The sequence below is a fragment of the Syngnathoides biaculeatus genome, chromosome 23, assembly GCF_019802595.1.
Source record: "Syngnathoides biaculeatus isolate LvHL_M chromosome 23, ASM1980259v1, whole genome shotgun sequence".
NCBI classification, from domain to species: Eukaryota; Metazoa; Chordata; class Actinopteri; order Syngnathiformes; family Syngnathidae; genus Syngnathoides; species Syngnathoides biaculeatus.
In genome coordinates this window covers 20,473,707-20,488,896 of record NC_084662.1, presented here as the reverse complement: position 1 = coordinate 20,488,896, position 15,190 = coordinate 20,473,707, and the positions used below count along the sequence as shown (strand labels likewise).

General features: G+C 41.5%; 1 protein-coding gene across 1 annotated transcript in view; it reads left to right on the top strand.

The window, feature by feature from the left end:
* The window catches only part of snap25a (synaptosome associated protein 25a), a 48,014-nt gene that overhangs the window by 10,853 nt on the left and 21,971 nt on the right, over nucleotides 1-15,190 (top strand). The gene's annotated exons all lie outside the window — the stretch shown is intronic.

The following is a 15,190-nucleotide window of genomic DNA, read 5'->3' as shown; positions in this document are numbered from 1 at the left end:
TCCGAGTTGGCTGGGTCCATGTTGTGGCCAGATCGTTCTGTCAGGAACGAGACTTGGGGGCGGACCCAAAAGCTCGACTCCAGAGGCAAGCAGGGAGTACAGAGGAAGCCTTTGTTCGGTCCAAGGTTAGTAATCAGTGAGTCAGGCCAATCAAGCAGAAGTAGCAGTAGCGGCAGGCTTACGAGGTTGGTCGGGGACCAGGCGTGGGTCGGTACACGGAAGGTTGACATCAGGCATACGGTAGTGCGGGAACGAGGCATGTGAGGCAACGATCTGGCGAAGGACAAGTCGTCCCCCAAGTCCCATATGTACTGGGTCTAATCAGTGGCCTTGGTGTGCGCCTTCTGATTAGCTGGCCACGCCCAGCCCGGGCTGGAATCCAGGAGTATGACAGAATGTGAGGGTGGTGGCCCCAATTTTGTCAAAAATAATATCTCCACCATACATGCATATTTTTTGGTATTATATGCATAAGGCTTTAAAATATATATACATTACACAGAAAACGACTGACATTAACATCCACCAACTTACCAAATGCGGGTGAATTTCAGGAGTGGCAGGTTACCACCACTCCCACTGTCCACTTCCTTGGGTTTCATTTCGACTGAGAAAAATGTATCACTCCTCCCACAGACGAATGTCTCGTGAGATGGAAAATGTTCTATTATCACCAGCTCAAGGCCAAATGTCTGAATCTAGATTACAATCATGCGTTTATCAAAGTCATCCATATCTGCTGTAAACATGCCAAAACATAATCTCCATGTATACGATTCTTTGTCTGTAAAAGAGTGCTACGTTCTTCACTGGAAATATTAGCTCAAGTCTAGATGCTCTCTCCATTACAAAAAATGCTGAAGTAGAGGTAATTTAGCGTTCTATCATTGTGTCAAGCACTGAGCAACAATTGCAGTCAGTTGTTGGACTTCATGCTGCTATCCAACTGATGCTTTTACATAGACAGCAGACTATCTAGAGAGGATTTTATTATGTGAGTGGCGAGCTATGTATTCATTACCTTGACTATCAGTGGGTCCTTACCACACTTAATCCACCTCCTAACACCACCACTATCACGTCACAATGATCTAAAAAAATGAATGCTGAACTCATTTAAAATACGAGATGAGCTGTGCTACGCACATTACCTGTGCCGTTCACTCGAAAGCATAATAAAAATGACGGCTTTAGCATTAAAAAAAAATCTACTGTATTATTCCAAAATTTATAATGTTGTGTATACTTTTTTATTTATTTAAAGGAGACTTGCATTTTATAATGGTCTTCATCCTGTTGATGGTACTACCATTTTATGCTAACAGTGCTTCTGCTGGCACCGTCAAGAAGCACTCACGATTGCTTCAAAACACAATTATTCAAGTCAACTCCACACAAATGTCCAAGTTTGATCAATTAATAAATCCAGATATCTGTTTTCTTAGCCTCTTATCTTCACGAGGGTCGCGTTAGTGCTGGAGCCTGTCTGCTGCCACCTGTCAACGGGCAGGAGGTGGGGTACACCCTGAACTAGTTGCCAGCCAATCGCAGGGCACATCGAGAGAAACAGCGTCACTCACATTCACAGCTAGGGGCAATTTAGAGTGTCCAATGAATGTTGCATCTTTTTTGGATGTGGGAGGAAACCGGAGTTCCTGAAGAAAACCCACACAGGCACGGGGAGAACATGCAAAGTCCACACAGGTGGGGGCGGGATTGAAGCCCAGTCATCAGGACTGTGAGGCCAACACTTTCCAAAGTGATACACCGTGCCGCCACAATTAATACATAAATAATAATAAATAGAAATTGAATCTTTAAAGCAACTTAACCTTATGTTTCTTCACCATACATTTTTTTTGACAGAATTTATAGTTTGGTAACTTACTGTTCTTCCTTTGCTTTGAGGCATAAAAAAAGGTAGTCAAGGTGTAATATGATATTTTTGAGTAGGAGTTGTAGCATAATTGCTTTCAATGTCTTATGTTTTATGACCTCTCAAATATTTAACAGGCACTGAAGTGACTTGGCCACTTGAAGGCTGGGATTTAGGTCGACAATACATCAAGTTGACTTGTGATATAGATCGTCTAAAACTACCGCTTGTTGATTTTTTTTTTTTTTTTTTTTTTGCTTGAGTTGGAATAATCGGCTTTTATCGTCGTCCTCAGATGCTCCAGAAGGGTAATGGAAGCCATCAGTATTGATTAAGAATCAATTTTGGCTTTAGCATTGCTAAAGCATCAGGAATTCTGCCAAGGCAATGCTTCAAAGCTTTTTTTTAACTTGCAGATGACAGTATGTGGAGGCTTTTACGTGTCTGCGGTCTGATTTTCAGGGCATCCTAAAACAAGAGTCTTTGTACGGCATTCAAAAGAGGCGGCAAACATATCGAGAAGTGATTTATGTTTGTATGCTAAACTTGGCCAACCCCCCCAACATATTTTCATTGTTTGGCTCCTCAGCATCCCTCCAAAGCACATTTCACTTGTCATCCCTTTACAGCCCTCTAGAAGCCTGAGTGTTAACTGAAATAGTACGCAGTGATAAATATGGATCAGGAGCAGAGATCTCTTTGCCAATAATGGGACTGAGATCATCAGAAACATCCTTGAGTTCACCTTCCATGCGGCTTTTACTGGCAGCCACATTCCCTATAAGATGAAACCGTGTTTTCACACAAATGGACTGTAATTAAACGCACAGCAGCACAAACGGCGGATTTCCATCATTTTATATTGGTCAACTTGTCTAAAAGCAAGCAAGTCGGCGATACCCTGCCATCCAGGAAAGGATTGTGTTTGTGTTTTTGTCCCAAATTATTGAATGACATTGCATTTCTAAAACCATAACTGAAATATGTCTGAATTCATCAGTTGCAATGTGTTACTTTTCATACAAACTGTACCAAACATACCGAACTAAACATAAAACAAAAAAGAATTACACATTGGGTAATTAAAATATTAAATTATGTTGCTTTAAGAATGGTTGCGGCTAATCTTAATACTAGCACAAATGGAAAATGGCATTGATATGTAATGGTTGGCGTCGCTGTTTCAGTTTTACAAAACTTTAAGCATTGGATATTTGATCACAAATGATGGACCAACACGAGACAGATAATAGATAACAGATAATGTAACAATACTCACAGTCATACGAGTAGATACTTTATCCTCTACAAAAGTTACAAATATTACAGCAACTTATTGAATTTTTGGAGAAGAAGTCTCTTCCTCTATTTTGAGTGAATGACTGTATAATACAGGACTTCCTCCTGGTGGTCAAGACAGATAGACCAGAAAGAGCAAGCACACTAATTTGCAGAATGAAATCCATTCTTCCGTTATCCGAGCCACTTATTCTAACAAGGGTTGCAGGAGTGCTGCAGCCTATCCCAGCCATCTTCAGGCAGGAGGCAGGGTACACCCTGAATTGGTTGCCAGCCAATTGCAGGGTACATCGAAACAGAGCCATTCGCTCTCATATTCACGCCTATGGGCAATTTAGTTTTCAATCAACTCTACCATGCATGTTTTTGGGAAGTGGGAGGAAAGCGGAGTGCCCGGAGAAAACCCACACAACCACTGGGAGAACATGCAAACTCCACACAGGCGGGAACAGGATTTGAACCCCACACCTCAGAACTGTGAGGCAGATGCTCAAACCAGTTAACCTGCAGTATTTAATCTTGATGCAAAAACGGTTTAATACTTTACATTCTATCCAACTCTGTTTTGTATTTTCACGGTGGTGCATCTGGGAAGTGTTGGCCTCACAGTTCTAAGGACCCGGGTTGAAATCCCAGTCCCACCTGTGTGGGGTTTGCATCTTCTCCCTGTGCCTTGGTGGGCTTTCTCCGGGCACTCCGGTTTCCGTCCACAGTCCAAAAACATGGAACATTAATTGGACACTCTAAATTGCTCATAGGTGTGAATGTGAGTGCAGATGTTCTCTATGTGCCCTGAGATTGGCTGGCAACCAGTTCAGGGTCTGCCCTGCATCCTGCCCGATGACAGCTGGGATTGGCTCAGGCATTGCCGCGACCCCGTGAGGATAAGCAACAAAGAAAATGGAACGATGGATATTAGGATTTCTAAGGAGATAAAATGTCTACTGAGTAGAAATGCTTTTTTTTTTTGCAGACAACAAAGAAGCATACTTTAATTATTTCATTTTTAATCTTGGTTGGGTTGTACTATTTGCAGTATATTTTTCATGAATTCCCCAACTGATTTTTTTTGGAAGGGTGGGGGTTCTGACTCTTCATTTAAAAGACAACAAGCTTTCCGTACTTGTCAGTCACAAATGTTGCCCACAAGAGCCACAGACAAACAGATGACGCATTTTCCTTGACTGCATGTAGACTTGTAACGCTGAGCAATTTGTCAATCACTAGCCTTCTCCAGTCCACTCTCATGTCTCCCAAGTTAAGCTTGTGTTCATTTCAAGACATTTTTTTTTTTACTCGGAGCACAATATTTTAACAGCAAATAACAGCTGCCCCTCCCATTGGCTCCCATCTTGTACTCAAACTCAGCTGGGATAGGCGATGGGAGTTTTCTCTGTCTCACCCTTCACATCCCAGTCATTATACATGTGTGAGAGCTGAATCAGGGATGGATGTGGTTCAGGGGTTCTGGGCGGTCTCTGTGGAGCGACCCACCGTAATGCGGCTCCGGCATGTAATGCTAGCTCCTCTGTGGGGAGACAGCTCCAGCTGAAGTTACACTAAAGTGTATTGTATCATGTTACATCATGGTTATTATGCAGGCTTGTTATGATTCTTGCAACTATAGAATAGTGCTAATATTATATATTGTCATTAAGTGATGTAACAAATGCTTTCACCATGAAGCAATTAAGTGAAGGTTGTTATTGATTATCTAAGGCACCCCACCAAAATGGCCATTAAATATGAATGTGTGTCATGCAACAGTGCAGCAAAAGTACGATGCACCCGTTTTCATTCATACATAACACACACTAAGTCATTTGTTTTTTTTTTTTTAACTTTTAAAACAACAGTATTTGTAAAATCAACTTTTTAGAATTAATTTAGTAGATCAATGATTGGCTCATAGTCTGCTCTCGGGTTCCATCCTTTGTGTTCCAATCATCGTTATTTATATTAGTTTTATGGTCTAAATCTAATGCGTTATGTAGCTGATGTTTTTGTTCCCATGGTGACCAAGCTGGTCCCTATGTTGTAAAACACGATAAACATATGTCCCCATAATGACTCATGCGTTATTTTGTTCTACACTTCTCCACCCTTTTTTTTATTGGTTGTATGGAGTATTGCTGAAATCATTGTTTCAAATCAATATGTAAGGATGGTGGGCGACACGGTGGCTCAGCTGGTAAAGCGTTGGCCTCACAGTTCTGAGGTCCCGGGTTTGATCCCGCCCCGCCTGTGTAGAGTTTGCATGTTCTTCCCGTGCCTGCGTGGGTTTCCTCCGGGCACTTTCAGTTTCCTCCCGCATCCCAAAAACATGCAACATTAATTGGACACTCTAAATTGCCCCTAGGTGTGATTGTGAGTGTGACCGTTGTCTGTCTTCGTGTGCCCTGTGATTGGCTGGCAACCAGGTCAGGGTGTACCCTACCTCCTGCCCGTTGACAGCTGGGATAGGCTCCAGCACTCCCCGCAACCCTCGTGAGGATAAGCGGCAAAGAAAATGGATGGATGGATGTTAGGATGGTGTCAGTCTTCAGCCTTAACCCAATAATTTGCCTTCAAGTGTGAGGTCTTCGCCCACATGCCATACATCACTTTTACTGGCCCTTCTCTAGTGCCATAAATTAAATCTCACCGCTAATCGGCAAACCACAGCCCTACATGCTTGTTGAGGTAACAAGGCTCTAATAATGTGTGGGCACACACACATACACACACACATACACACACGCACACGCACACGCACACTTACTTTTTGTGTTTAGAGCCCAGTTGTGTATTTTAATCAAAGGGAACATGGTTTTTTCCCTTTAAGGTCGTTATTGTCTCGCTGTTGATTTAGGGTCACCTTGGTTACCATTCACTGCCCTGCATGTGCGTAATATGTGCCGTGTGAAGGTGGGAAAACAGTGCGTCACCTTTTGTGTGCGCACAGAGTTGCACACGCGCACTTGGATGCGGTTTGGTACGCCACATAGTTCAATCCTCTGATGTGTGGAATGTATGAATGATTGCCTGAGGTGCTTATCCTCACAAGGGTCACAGGAGGGCTGGAGCCTATCCCAGCTATCTTCGGGCTAGAGGCGGGGTACACCCTGAACTGGCTGCCAGCCAATCCCAGGGCACACGGAGACAGACAACAGTAACACTCATAATCAATTTTGGCATACTTTCACAAAAACAGATTTTAAGTATACCAGCGAAGCTAAAGTCAATTTAGGATTGTTTTAGATTTTGCCGAAGCAGCATGGGGGAAAGGTGGTTAGCATGTCTGTCACAATTGTGTATGTGTGGGCTTTTCCCAGGTCCCACATTCCAAAATCACGCCTCCTAAGTTAAGTGAAGACTTTAAATTGTCCATAGGTGTGAACATCAGCATAAATGGTTGGTTGTTTATGCATAGCCTGCAATTGGCTGGTGATCTTGGCCATGTTGCACCCTACCAATGACAATGCCGATTCTATGAGGACAAGTACTGTAAAAAAAAAAAAAAAAAAAAAATGAAAGAATGGATTTTGCAGACTTATTTTAGATAATGATGTGGCCTCACTGCATATTGTTTACCCAATGCAAACAGTAACAACAGGTCACCACGAGTCAATGAAACATGAATGTTGACTTTGATATTCTCATTACTCTGGGGTGTAAACTGATTATGTCTATGTAAATACATTATGCAAATATGATGGATCAGTTTATCATCAGAGCAAACATAAAGGCTCCATATAGGCTTACCGTATGTATTTTACTGCATCTTTTTGTCCGTAGTGGTTTTGTGATTGATTAAATATTATAAAATGTCCTCTAGCTAAATGACCCTGCATCTTATCAGATGGAAATTTCCGTTAATGTTGTATGGGGTTATTATTTGAACAAAAAGGGCTGCTTTTACCCAAACGTCACCTCCAGTTTTATCCATGTACGTCAGTCGCTCTGTGGCTTATTGCTCTGTAGTTTTTTGGCCTCTTGGAGCTGCACTGATGCAGGACCAACACAAAGTGGCCCACCATTGTGAAATGGAAAGAAAATGTTACATAGTTTAATGCAGGTTTGGCTTCTAAACAATATTCCAAGCGTTCATCACCTCACGGAGCAATTCTACAAAAAAAATGAAAAAAAATGGGGCGACACATGCATTGAATTTTAGATTTGTATTTATATTGACTGCAAAATTTAAAACTGTGCACCACCACACCCATTTAGAAACTGTTTCTTCAATAAACTGCAGCCAATAATTTAATACATGTACACATGAGTACTGCTGTACTACAATTACTTGAGTAATAGTAAGAACAAGAAAAACAACTGTAATGTAAGTAACTTCTGTTTTTTTATTTTTTAAATCAGAGCGTTAATGTCAACTACAATAAAATATCAAATAAGAATTTGTTACTTCCGATATTGCCCAACAATGTCATTTAAAGTACTAATCCAGAGGAAATGTATTTTATTTGTCTATCATATAAATGTAGCCAAAATTTCATTAAAATATTTTAAAAATACTCAACATAATAGAAATGAAATAAATTAGCATCAAAGTCAGTCCCTAGATTTTGCACAAAAAGTCACTCAGATTCGGCACGTTCCAGTACTCTCCGGAATGTGACGTCAAGTCACGACAACATTTAGCCAGAGAATGAAAAAACTAGCAATGATAATGAGGAAGTGTGTCGGATACTGCTGTTCTGCGTCAAACGCTTACATGAATGGCTGAAAACATGAACGGATTGGCAGGTTATGGACGAGGTTTGTGATAGCAAAGCTGGGGCATTGGACAATCAAAATGGACAGTAATATGTTCCAAGCATTTCACGGAGGACTGCTTTGAAAACCCAGTACAGCGTTCACTTGGTTTCGGTAGCAAGTAAGTACATACGTGTTCCATTGTTTGGTATTAACAAGTATCTACCTTGTTTTAAATGTAAATACAATACCGATACAGATATATATAACAGCTCATATCCGTATCTATGTGATGTTTAGGAGGTGACGAAATTTGGACACTGTATAAAGTTAGTGTACTGTTGATGCTGAGGTCTTCCTGAAATTTGACTACAGCAATGTGTGCTCTCAAGTGTTAGGTGCATTATTTAAAATATGGGCTAAATCTTTAAACGTAGAACAATACCGAAGGTTTCGATTTTTGTTTTACGCCGACTCAGTAGCAAGTACAACAACAACAACAAACGATTCACTATTTTGCAGCATCAAAAGTTTAAACATGTTTGAATTATATTATTTCGTCAACAAGGTGTACGTACCTTTCTTGAGGCACCTACCAGTCTGTGTTTTGGGTGCAAAGTTCCACGTCAACTTCGTCAGGTCTCGCCGAATCCTGTCCTTGTCTTGCATTTGACTATCAGAGCATCACACCGGTTCAAACATATATGGTTGAATTACACCTGCATGGGATGTTTTTCGAACATGGGAACAATAAGAAAATTCCTCCCCTTCATTTCCTATCTCTTCCACAGAGCATTCTGTCAATTATTGTTTGGTCACTTTTTCTTCTTCTTCTCCTTTTGTCACCTCTCCTTGGTGTTATGGGTTGGGTCCCTTATCTACAGTATGTTCTAGTTATTTAGCTGCGGCAGTCTATTTGTCGTCGCTCACTTTGTTCCATGTCCTCGGAGTTCAATAAACACTTATTGCTTTGGAAATTTCTGTGACCTCGTATGCACGGACAAAAAGCCAGTAGCATTTACACATTCCATAAAAACTTTATCTCTGCTGTCTCTCTTCTCTAGATCCCACACGCGTGTATGATTGTCTGTGTAGGAAGCCATTTCTGTACTGGGGTTGTCTTTGTGTGAGGGTTAGGGTTAGGGTTACAAGGAAGCAGCTTCATCAGAGCCTCGGTTTGAAACAGACATGGGTGGCATTCGGATTACAAAGAAAATGTGCACTTTGGCGCTAATTTATTTAATTTCTGTTGTGTTGAGAATTTTAAAAATATTTTTATGTTAAATTTTAGCTACATTTGCATGATAGACAAATAAAATACATTTCCTCTGGATTAGTACTTTACCCATTCGTGGGCAGCGTCCCATTTTTGGGACATCATGATTTTCACGCATTATGTCATTCAGTATATCAAAATATTTAAGTATTTTAAGATGATTCTGATTCTGGTTTTTGGGACAATCTACTAAGAAAAGTATCCTCTCGCGAGCAGTGTCCCCTTTTTGGGACGAGATTATAAATTAGGGTTATCATATAACTTAACCATAAATGAAAAAAAAAATATTTCCTTGATTGGGGCCTGTTAGGAGACTTATCTCAATAAGGCAAAAAATTGCCAGCCTGCCCATGAATGGGTTAAAATGCAATAATAATTCATGAAAACTGTAGAAACAAACAAGTTAAGGCAAATTCAGCCACAGCAATAGACATAGCTGTCCTTTGTCTTATTGTGCACGCTTAACATGGATTGATGTCTGACTGTGAGTTGCAAGCCTTTGTGTTCCCTCCATAGTTTCTGCCAATTCACTTGAAAAACGATCTTGATGGGGTCAAAGATGGTGAGTGGTTCTGTTGGATTCGTGGATCAGAGCCATGTGACAGCACCAGAGGCACAAGTCTCTTCCAGGAACCAAACAAATAAACACTATTGTACAAATAAAAGTGGTCAATGGAACGTAGCCCTTCTTACCAAAAATACTCAAGGAAAAGTCAAAAGAAGGCTCCAGTGAACAGATACCAGCACACCACGTGAACAGGATCAGCAATGTTGGGATTGGATGAATGCATGGATGAAAGTCAAAAGAATGTTGCATCAAACTAAAGTGACTTGGTATATCCATCCATTCATTTTTTGAGCTGCTTATCTTCACGAGGGTCACGGGAGTGCTGGAGCGAATCCAAGCTGTCATTGGGCAGGAGGCCCTGAACTGGCTGTCAGCCAATCACAGGGTGCATGTAGACAGACGAGAGTCGCACTCACAATCACACCTACTGGCAATTTAGAGTCTCCAATGGATGCATAATTTTGGGATGTGGGAGGAAACCGGAGTCCCCGGAGAAAACCCACACAGGCACGAGGAAAACATGCAAACTCCACACAGGTGGGGCCAGGATTTGAACCCCGGTTCACAGAATTGTGAGGCAGACACTCTAACGAATTGCCTCACTGTGCCGCTTGACAAGGGACATTGTATCAACAAAAAAAAAAAATGACTTAATTGTAGTAGACGATAAGATTTCCCAAGTACGTGGAGGAAAATATGTTATCATCTGATGAAACCAAGGCTCACCTTTATGGCCATACACCAAACACACACAACACTGCACATCATTTAGAATTGTCCCAACCTACTGTACTCAATTATTATGAATCCAGTTTATTTCTTTACAAATGTAATATCCATGGCTTTTTCTAAAACAGAACAAAACAATGTGTGGTGGTTTTTGGGGATAGCATTTGAATTTATTCCAATGGGGAATATTGATTTAATATACAAGTCAGAGGTGCGAGCTTGCTCACAGAAGTGAAGAAACTCATAAATGAAGAAAAACCCACAAGGAATACTCTGTCTTATGTAATGACTGCAATGCCTCTTCTGCGTGTTTTTGTTTAAAAAAAAAGAGGAAGAGAAGTTGGAGAGCCAGGAAAGAAATGCTGAGGCAGGCCACGGTTCAAAATGTGATGGTTGTAATAGAGCCATAAAATAAAAGGTCAGTGTAGCCTGTTAAAACTTAATTGCTCCAATTCGGTTACATAAAGCAGGAGGGAGGCGATAATCCGTCGCCCCTCGGCATGTGGCTTCCAAGTCTGCTGTAAATCGTCCTTGATTTAGACGCCAAGCACTGCGGTGTGCTGTCCACTTTTGAGGTTTATGTAAGCCAACATGGCCGCTGCTGGCGAGCGATGCAGCAGTGCGAGAGGAAAGCGCAGAGGGAGGGAAGGAAATTAGGGCAGGGCCGTGAGCTGAAATCACGCTATACATCCTTTTACCTACAATGTCCAAAGCATCCGCGGGTTTCTGAATTGATCTGTGGTTTTTCACGGGGAGTTGGAGAAGTCAGCATGAAATGTGACCGAAATGTGGGGGGAGGGGTGTGGTGGGGGGGTTGCATCAGTCACACTGCTCTGTTGCAATACCCATGAATTTATGTGTGGTTATGAGATGTAAACATCTCTGGAGTCACAATAGGATGGAAAGCGTCTGGGTCCTTTTGCGATAATTTGATCGGTAGCGTCGAAGGCGTACCCCGCTGAATTTCCTTTTGAAATGAATCAATTAATTTTACTCATATAAGGATTTGAATGAGGGCCAGTTGCTATCATTTAAATGGTAATAATTGTTTTTGAGGGGAAAAAAATGCTCTAAAGGAATATTTTAATCTCAACATCTCTCTACTGTTATGTGTCCCAATCGAGGGTTCATGATTTTGAATGTCTCGAAAAACTAATGGAAACACATCTTAGTGTCATCGCCATTTTGCATTCATGCAATAGCTGACAGTGTCATGCTCCTGTCTTCCAGCCCGGGCTGGGCGTGGCGAGCCAATCAGTAGACACACACCTGCACCTCATGAACTCTAACGACACCCACTACATATAGGACCCGGGGGACGACTAGTCCTCTGCCAGATCGTTGCCTTTGATGCCTTGTTCCCGCACTCCCGTTTGCCTGACGTCTACCTTCCGTGTACCGACCCACGCCTGTCCCCTGGCCTCGTAAGCCTGCCGCTATTGTTACTTCTGCTTGTTTGGACTGTCTGCCTGATCCCCAACCTTGGAACGAATAAAGGTTTCCTCTGTACTGCCTGCTTGCCTCTGGAGTCGTGCATTTGGGTCCGCCCTCGTGTCTCGTTTGTGACAGACAGAAAAATGAATGCTGTTCTTTCTTACAAAGTGTTTGATTGTACGTTTTTTCCGTTATTACGACTGCATAAAGAGAAGAGGGGAATGAGTTTAATTCATTAGGATCATTTATGCCCTTGTGTCCGCAATGTTTTAAAGGCAACACCTACTGTACAATTCGGCAATTTTTACAAAGCTGTTTATGTCTTTTGCCTTTACTGTATACAAAAAAAATGCATTTCCCTGGGCCAGCACATTTTACTGTCAATATGGATTCATACGTTTCACTGTCAATGCAATAAAAAATTCTAAATCAATCTTTGAATGTTGCACGGGAGACATTTATGCATATAAAACAAATTTCTGAATTATTATTATTATTTTACAAGTGTCTTCACCATTATTGATGAAATACAAAAATGACAGCAGATAATCATAATTTATGACGGCATTCCCTTACTATGCTGACAACGTAACTGAATTTCTACCTCATTGCCCGTAATTACAGTGAATGTGAATGACGAGCATTTTTGTCTCTAAATATTAAAAGAATCCAATGAAAAATATTGAGGCAAGACAACTACATAGTGTGAGATCATATCAGTTTGTCAAAGTACCCACCAAAAAAAATACATCATAAACAGTACAATACTGTCTCCTGTCAGTAGACTACCTGCAAATATATTTTTGGGTCCTACTTTTGTCTGTATTTTTTTTTTTTTTTTTGTCTTTCCAAGTGATGCTTTTTGTGGTGGGCTGGTGGTTAGCATATTTATCAGAGAGTTCTGAGGTTTGGGTTTGAATCTCAGTGACTGGCACAGCAACAAAGGAGGATTGAAAAGTGTGGAGTTAAATGCAGACCTACAGCAGACCTAAAAATTAAGAACATATTCGTATTCATTTTACAAGATAATCTCTGAATACATTTCACAGAGCCAAGCCACCATGAACTGCAATACACGACCAAAATATCACTGGAAATAGTGTACATCAAACTTAATGAAACCGACACACGTGTTAAATGTATCACAGTGGAATGGTGATGACAGCCAGCTTTGGCCTCAGGATGTTTATCTCCAGAACACAAAAGCAACTGCAAATCCATTGAACGTAGAATGTGTACATTTTTGCCCATTAAATGTCAATTTAAAGATGACATAAATCACAGTCTCGACTCCATTTTTTTTAACCTTTACATGGATCCAGACATTCATTTTCTATACTGGCTTCCCTTATAAAGAGTCACAGGTGAACTAGCGCCTATTCCTGGGTGCTGGGTGAGTCGTGGGGGTACACCCTGGACTGGCCCCCAGTCAATTAAAGGACACCAAGACGGTAGCAAAACAACCACTCACATACATGAGGTCAATTAAGAGTTTTCAGTTAGCACTACATTTTTGTAGACAGACCGGTCAGTGAAAATTTCCAGGACTGGTGTCACTAAAGAGATACATTAAACCCAAACGGCAAGTTTGTGGGCCAGACAATCAACCAGCACGTTGATGAAGACATCCAGCAGCAATTGGGTCATTCAGTATGAATGTTTGAGGCTGCTTCACAATGACAACACGTCTGCTCGGAATGTCCTGAGCATCTGACAGTTCCTGGCCAAGAAGGACGTTGCTGTGCTGGACCAATCTAGTTCCTCACATGACCTGTTCCTGCGTGACTTTTATCCTCTTCCCAAGGTTAAGGGAGTCATCAAGGTTGCCTGCTTTGAAAACGTAGATAACAACAAAATGGCTGTGTTGATGGAGTTGCAGAAGATCCTGTAAAAATCCTTCCAGGAATACATGTAGACGCAGACTGGGAAACTGTGCTAGACTCCAGCACATTACCTTAAAGGATAAAACTTGTACTTTGAATTTGATATATGTTTTGTGACACTAGTCATGTAGCGTTTCTGACACATCTCATATAATAAAGCATTATGTTCAGATGACCACATTTTATTTGTGTATAGGTGCTGGATATAAATCAGAATCCGTGCTGATTTGTTATTTGCCAGTATCGCAATATGTACTTTCCCTGTCTTATATATTGAGATGTCAGTGTCAGTGTTACTGTTTTTTGTTTCTTTTTTAAAGTATGATAAAATTAGCACCAAATTTCCATTGTTCCATCCATTTTCTGAGCCACTTATTCTCACGAGAGTCGTGGGAGTGCCGGAGCCAATTCCAGCTGCCATCGGGCAGGAAGCAGCGTACAACCTGAACTGGTTGCCAGCCAATCACAGGGCACATGGAAACATACAAATGTCGCACTCACAATCACACCTAGGGGCAATTTAGAGTGGCCAATTAATGCTGTGTGTGTTTTGGGATGTGGGCAGCACAGGTAGAACATGCAAACTCCACATGGACAGTGCCAGGATTTGAACCCCAGTCCTCAGAACGGTGAGGCCAACATTTTACAGCTGCACCACCATGCTGGCCTTACATACACACACACACACAACACACACACACACACACGCACACACACACACACACACACAAACACACACACACACGTGCACATGCACAAGCGCATGCACAAACACAAACACAAACACACACACAAGCTCAGGACATAAGTATTTGGTTTAAAGCCTAGAATGAGTACCACAGATGCATTATTTGCCTTGAGGATGTTAATGGAAAAGTACAGATAATGTCATAAGGAGCTACAATGTATCTTTGTGGATCTAAAGGGTTTGACAGAGTACCAAGAGAAGAATTGTGGTATTGCGTAAGTCTGGTCTGGCCAAAGTATCTTAGAATAGTAAAAGACATGTATGAGGGCAGCAAAACAGTGATGGAGTGTGACCTAGGTGTGATGGAAGAATTTCGGTTGGAGGTGGGACTGCATCAGGGATCAGCTCTGAGCCCCTTCCTGTTTGCTGTGGTAATGGATAGGCTGACAGATGAGGTTAGACAGGAACCCCCTTGGAGCATGATGTTCGCAGATGACATTGTGATCCGTAGTGAAAGCAGGGAGCAGGCTGAGGAACAATTAGAAGGATAGAGGCACGCAGTGGAAAGGAGAGGAATGAAGGATGATGATATGTGCATATGTCCATGATATTATTATAGCTGTCATTCCTTCCTGCTACACTTTGAGGCTAAATAACATTCCATTCATTTCTATCTCAATGTTGTGTGGGTGCAACCTTTATCTCGCTTCATGGTTCAAATGGTCAACCTTGTCTATCTGAATCA